Genomic DNA, 6,067 nt, shown 5'->3' with positions numbered 1-6,067 from the left:
AAACAGATGGAGAAATTAGCAATGAAAGGGAAGTTTTCCATCTATACTGTATGTTTCCTCCCAGTCTGAATAAGTACATACATGGACACGGTTCTTTGTGCAAAACAACCCAAACTGAAGCTAAGACTTGCTAGTGCTCTCTGTGGTTATTCTAACACTGCCTGAGGCTAGAACAGCAAGCGAGTGTTGTTGCAATGACGTGGGATGCATTCACAACCCTCTGGGTGAAGTTTCCTCCTGGCAGCTTGGATCTCTTTGTTCACAGGTATTTTCACGAAGTTTTAGGGGCTGGCACGGAACGTGCTCCATTTGCCCGCACAGCACAGAGTCCAGAGTGCAGCCCCCTTTCTGAATCTTTCTTTTCCTTTCTCTGAATTTTGTTTAGGATCATCTTCTTTGCTTTGATATTTTGTTCAGTTCTGATCTTGCATAAATCTTTACATTGTTTTCTCTTCCACCTCTCCATTTCCCCCCTCCACCTAGGCACGGGCTCCGCCATTCCCTCTCTGGTGCTGCACTTCTTTTCATGCAGCTCTTTGCTCCTGCACAATCTTCTGAAGTTTCAAATTTCCCCATTTGCTTCCTCATTCACATCCATTGGAACACTTCCATGACAGTATTTTAAACTCCACAACATCCATGATACTTCCCAACCCCTTAAAAATTGCCTTCAGCTCAAGAGTAGGGACCTGGCTTGGTACCTGTGTGTCACAGAAAGGCAGGCAGACATTCCTCCCAGTATGAAGCAAACATTTTCCAGCATGGCAGCCTACCTCCGAGCTGCAGCTCTCCCTGGGACCGGCACACAGGGAATTGGTCCTTGCCTCCATCCGTGGTTTTCAACCTCTGACACGTTGAAGGGGCATCTGCTTCCAATGCCAAGTCACCGAGCTACATCCAAAGGCAGCAGAGAGCTCCCGTTTAGCTCCAGGACATCAGGATTTTGTGCACGTCGTTTCTCCAGTGCCTGGCCCAAAGGTCCAAGTCAGTAACAAGCCCGGTAGGAGCGGTAATAGGCAAGAGAGAGGCTGCTAAAAAGAAAGTGCTTGTTCTGACAGCACTTTAGACAACTGCCTCTTTTGCCAAATAATCCTACATTGTTTTTCCTGAAGTGCTTTAAAACTGAAATAACATTGAGTTAGAAAGCTCACAAATGGTATTTGAGATGTAAGGGGATGAAAATTAGCAGCTGATACGAATTTTCTGCAAGCAGTTCACAGAATCAGATTTGACAGAACTTCTAATTCGAAAGATAAGCATGTTTATGAGCATTTCATCTGTCGTATTAGGTCACAGGAGAGAAACAGAAATGCAGCAGGGTTTGAAACGAGCTAACTTTTGTTCAGGAGTCAGGGCAAGTGCACTAAACAGCCAAAGCTGAGTGAATAATGAATCATTTATTCAAGAACTGTCAGCTTGCTTTCTTCACTGAATTGTCCTGGCTCCCTCCAGTTTATTCTTTAGCCGAATAATGTGTGTGATGAAATATCAGCTGTAATTCATTTGAGAGCCATTCCCTGACACTACAAACAGCTGCAGTTGGGCCCAGAGGCCACAAGATACATCATGTCTCTGGCTGAACGAACACAGCCTCGTGGCCCTCGGTTTCAAGCCCAGGAGATGCGCTCTGTTCTGGGTGGAAAGGGGGATCTGGCTGGTTGGACCCCCAATCACAGACCTCCACAGCCCCAATCACGGAGGGCAGGGGAGCAGAGGAATTTCCACCGTCCTCCCACTGCTCTTGAATACAAAGGGTGGGACAGGGTGCCAAGCGCTTGGTGGAAGCGATCTTCCCAGACATCTCGTGATGGAAATCAGCTATGGGCACCTCGACTGAGCCCTCGTGTTCCCGGCACCAGTACATACCCACAGAGCTCCGGGGACAGGGAGTTTCTGCATTGCCTGCTGCTGTCCCTCTGCAAGGGCTCCATCTGAGGTCAAAGCTCACAGCCAGGGACAGCCAGCTGTAAAAGGAACCGGTCATCCCAACGGAAAGCCATTTTCAGGTTAACCGCTCCGTCGGAAGAGCTGAGCAGAGAGGCGGCTCCATACAGCACCACGCAGGCAGGTTCCTTTCACGAGCAGCAGGATCACGGCCATGCCAAGCGTTTCCAGCACCAATGGCCTCGGTCCAGCATGGCTTAGGGAGAGTCCATGGGAACAGAACCACTGCAGCTGACCTGCCATTAACGGCGAAAGCTTTCTCACCACGACTGATGTACCTTAGGTGTTCACTGATCTGATCACTTTATTATCTCCAGTTGCCCTAAGAGTGCAATGTTGTATTCAAAACCATGTATTTGTAGCTGGCTAATCACAACTTAATTACAGAAACTCAGCAGGCTCTCATATGAACACCGAGTCTGAGGCAGTTCCACTAGGAAACTTTTATGCGATAAGCAGAAGCATCAAATTACTCAAGATGTGTGAGAAAAACCTATTTAGTGTTAATTGGGACAATTACCTTTTTTCTAATTTGCATGTGTCATGAATATTAAAACCATAATAAAAAGAAAACACTTTCACTGGCTAACTGCTGCCCAAAGAAACAGTCCGCAGGGAGGAAGGAAAGACGTCGAGCTCAAGGGGGGGACGGAGCCAGCAGCAGTGATGCACGCCTTTGCTGCAGCTGCATCAGCCTCAGCGCATCACTGCAGGTCGGAGAGGAGCGGAATCCTCACAAGAACGAAATAGAACAGACAAAAACAGCAGCACCACCCCTCTGTAGACACTGACGGGAACCAGAGGACCTCTGTTGTGTATTGCTTTAGTGCCCGTTGGAGCTGCATGAGTCCCGGCAGCTTGCGCAGACTCATGACGGGGACAAGGCTGAGTGCGAAGCTGCTGCCCTGCCTCGTGAATCAGCCGTGTGTGCCAGTGACAGGCACACCCCCCGGATACTTAGCTCGCTCTTACCAGCACAGCCCCAGTAAGCCAGTGTGGGTTTGCATCCCAGTCGGCTGGGGTGAATCAGAGACAGTCGCTCGCACAGCCCTTGCCTGCAAGCAACGAGAGCTGTGGCTCCTTCTCACCGCCTAAGAAGCAGGGAGGCCCCACCGCTCTGTGGCTCCTCGGCCAAGAAACTCCTTCCCCACAGAAATCAGGCAGCACACTGGTACGGTTGCTAGAACTTTACTGACATTAGGCAGATATTAAGTTCCGTTAAGCCAAACATCAAGCTGTATTGACCCAGAGTTAAATATTGACGGAGGCGATGCAGGCGCTATCCGACTGGCTGCAGCAGTACTTCAGGGAAAACTCTTATCAGCTTTTGTGAGCCCTTCAGACGCCAGAGTTTGCACATGTGATTGGACTGACTAATGCCATGCACAGAGTGAGCCTGTCTGACCTTCAAGGAGGCATGCAAAGCAGGATTTCCTAATTCCTTGTGACTTTCAAGCAAGGCATCCTAGAGCGCTATTTTTTTCTCATCTTTAGTGAGTATTGTTGCTGGTGGAAACCCAGCGGGGTTACCCCAGTAACCCCAACCCAGGACTTGGCTTTCCAGGAACGCAGGGAAATGCCAGCATTTTCCAAAGAACCTGAGTATATTCTACAAAGAACTTCTACTGGCAATAATTACATTCAATGACATGGAAATAAACCATTAAAAATTATAGGTATTTAAAACCTTTTAAAAGCCTCATTTATAAGCCTCAATGATGTTTCTGAAAACATACCTTAAAAAAAGGAGAAAGCGAGAAGAAAGGTGAGGTGGAATTCCTTCCCAGGGCTGTGCTGACCCCCAGGGAAGTGAAACCCCACGAAGCAGCTGCCAGGAGCCAGTGCCCCGCTGGGAGGAGCGGGCTGTGCCAGCGGTGCCCCTGCTCCTGTGGGGCTCGGGGAGAAGAGCACAACGAGGAGACACGGCCGGACACACGGCCAGCGTCGGCAGCATCCCCGTGGGGGGGAACGGGCTTCGCTCCTCCAGCAGCCAGGGGTATCAACAAGCAGAACAAAGCACTGAGCACACCCCTCAGAATGAGCCCATACTCCTCTTTGCTTTCCCATGTGAGTGATGGCAAACCCATGAACTAAGATGTCCCAAACTCCCGTCAGCTAATGCCTAACAGGACAAGGTAAGCTGGACGGGCTTGCTGGGGTGTAGGCTGCAAACAAGTACGTTCAACCGACCTCTCCTGTGCTTTCATAATTTACCTCTCCTAAAGAATCGTAACAGAGCTATTTACAGCAGCCATTAAATAAGGCAATATTTCAGCATTGATTTTGTGTCTTTCCCACTAGTGCACACAGCTTTTGATAACTCAAACCTTATGGATTTTTCTATAAACAAAAAATTAATATCTGCAGAAGAGAGTGTACAGCTGGTTACAGCAGTGACAATCCAGGGCCTTGGGGGTGCTGGCTGGAGGGGGAAAAGGGAGAGAGACAACTCATGCACTTGTGGCTTGTCTGTCTGGGGATTAACAAGAAGCCAGAAAAGGATGCTTGAAGAACAGCAAATGATATGGCGTGATCTGTGCTGACCTTTACAATTGCCCGTGAAACACTCTTCATTTACTTTATTTATTTCTATTAAATTCTAGTGCTCCTCGGGAGAGACTGGCCCAGTCTCCAAGGGCCCAGGCACACCAGGGCACTCTGCTCAGCGCAGGAACAGCCCGAGGATGACGAGGGAAGCAGAGACCCTCCCTCAGTGGGAAGGGGAAATGTTCCTCCTCCCTCCGGCCCTAGCCTGCTGTCGCTGCTGTTAGCCGCGATATGCCAACACCTATTTGAATAGCGTGCAAGCGTTGCATGAGCCTTGTTCTGACTTCCTATGCAAAGCACCCTGGAGGTCCCCACAAATACGCAACCGAAGCATGAGAAAAGGGTTTGTAAAATGAAGGACTCAGGTGCACACACAAGGAGGAAGGGGGGGCTACTGTGGTTTGTTAGGGTGGGCTTTTTTTAATCTCTAATCAAGTGAGAAAGAAGGGAACTTTGATCAGGATTACATTTTTGCCAAGGAAGCAAGAGCTTGTTAGAGATTCACAAGAGAAAAAGCAATCAGTTCAGAGCCAGCATGTAGACAAACTTTAGACATTAAAGTCAGAAGCGTGTATCGGTAAGAGCACAAGAAAAGCTCCTAGGGTCAGCACTGCAGCTTGGAAACAAAGCGCTCTTCTCACATCTGATTTTGTTTGGGATTTGGCTAAGGTCTTTTGTTTCTATTTTTTCTGCAAACACTAAACAGACTAGGAGTGAGAACTAGAGACAGAATGAAACTACCATCTTCAAGAAACCTGCGGTCTGCAGGAATTGCCGGAGGACAAAGAGCGTCCGAGGACATCAGTCGGGCACTTGGAGAAGAGAAAGCAGCGCTGGAGCGGGGAAGGACAGGGACAAGGAAGCCTCAACTAACGGCACAGGGTTTGGGAGGATTCACGTACCCTTAGGCTTCACAGCTTTCATCTGCCGCAATGAAGTGATGAACACGGCAGTAAACCAGGACTCAACGGCTTCACCCACACAGTGAGCAGAGCCCAAGACAGTCTGCAGAGCACGTTGCTGCCACGCAGCAGCACCTGCACCTCTGGCACGGACTGGCCCTAACTGGCCATTCTGTTTTCCCGTACCTGCTCTCCGGGGCTCTGCTTTGCCACATCTTCACGTGGTCACAGACCAAAATGGTGATGGTATCTAAAGGCGTTCTCCAGCCCTCCACACCGATCCACAACCTGGCATCTTTTCGCTGCATTATACCAAGAACATACATGAGAAAATGCACTTTTCTGTGCCTAGCTGGAGCCTGACCATTTTAATCACCTGAGCTTGTGAACAGTGCCATTGACTTCATGGGTGGCAGAAACCAGCTCCCAGTCTACGGGCACTGGTGCAGGAAATTAAGACGAATTCAGTGACTGCACACAGGGAGTGGGAAGGAAATTATTCAGCCTGGTCTCATCTTGTGTCCGTGGAATATTAAACAAAAAAAAAAGTGCTAAATCTTTAAAATCCCCAGCCAGAAATGATAGAAAAATACTCAACTCAGAGGCAAGGATTGCCAGGAGAGGCAGCACTTCTGTTAACCAGACAGCAGGGCTTCTTCCCCTGAAGGCAGTGT

The sequence above is a fragment of the Grus americana genome, chromosome 23 (genome assembly GCF_028858705.1).
Source record: "Grus americana isolate bGruAme1 chromosome 23, bGruAme1.mat, whole genome shotgun sequence".
Taxonomy (NCBI): domain Eukaryota; kingdom Metazoa; phylum Chordata; class Aves; order Gruiformes; family Gruidae; genus Grus; species Grus americana.
This window is presented reverse-complemented; position numbering follows the sequence as displayed.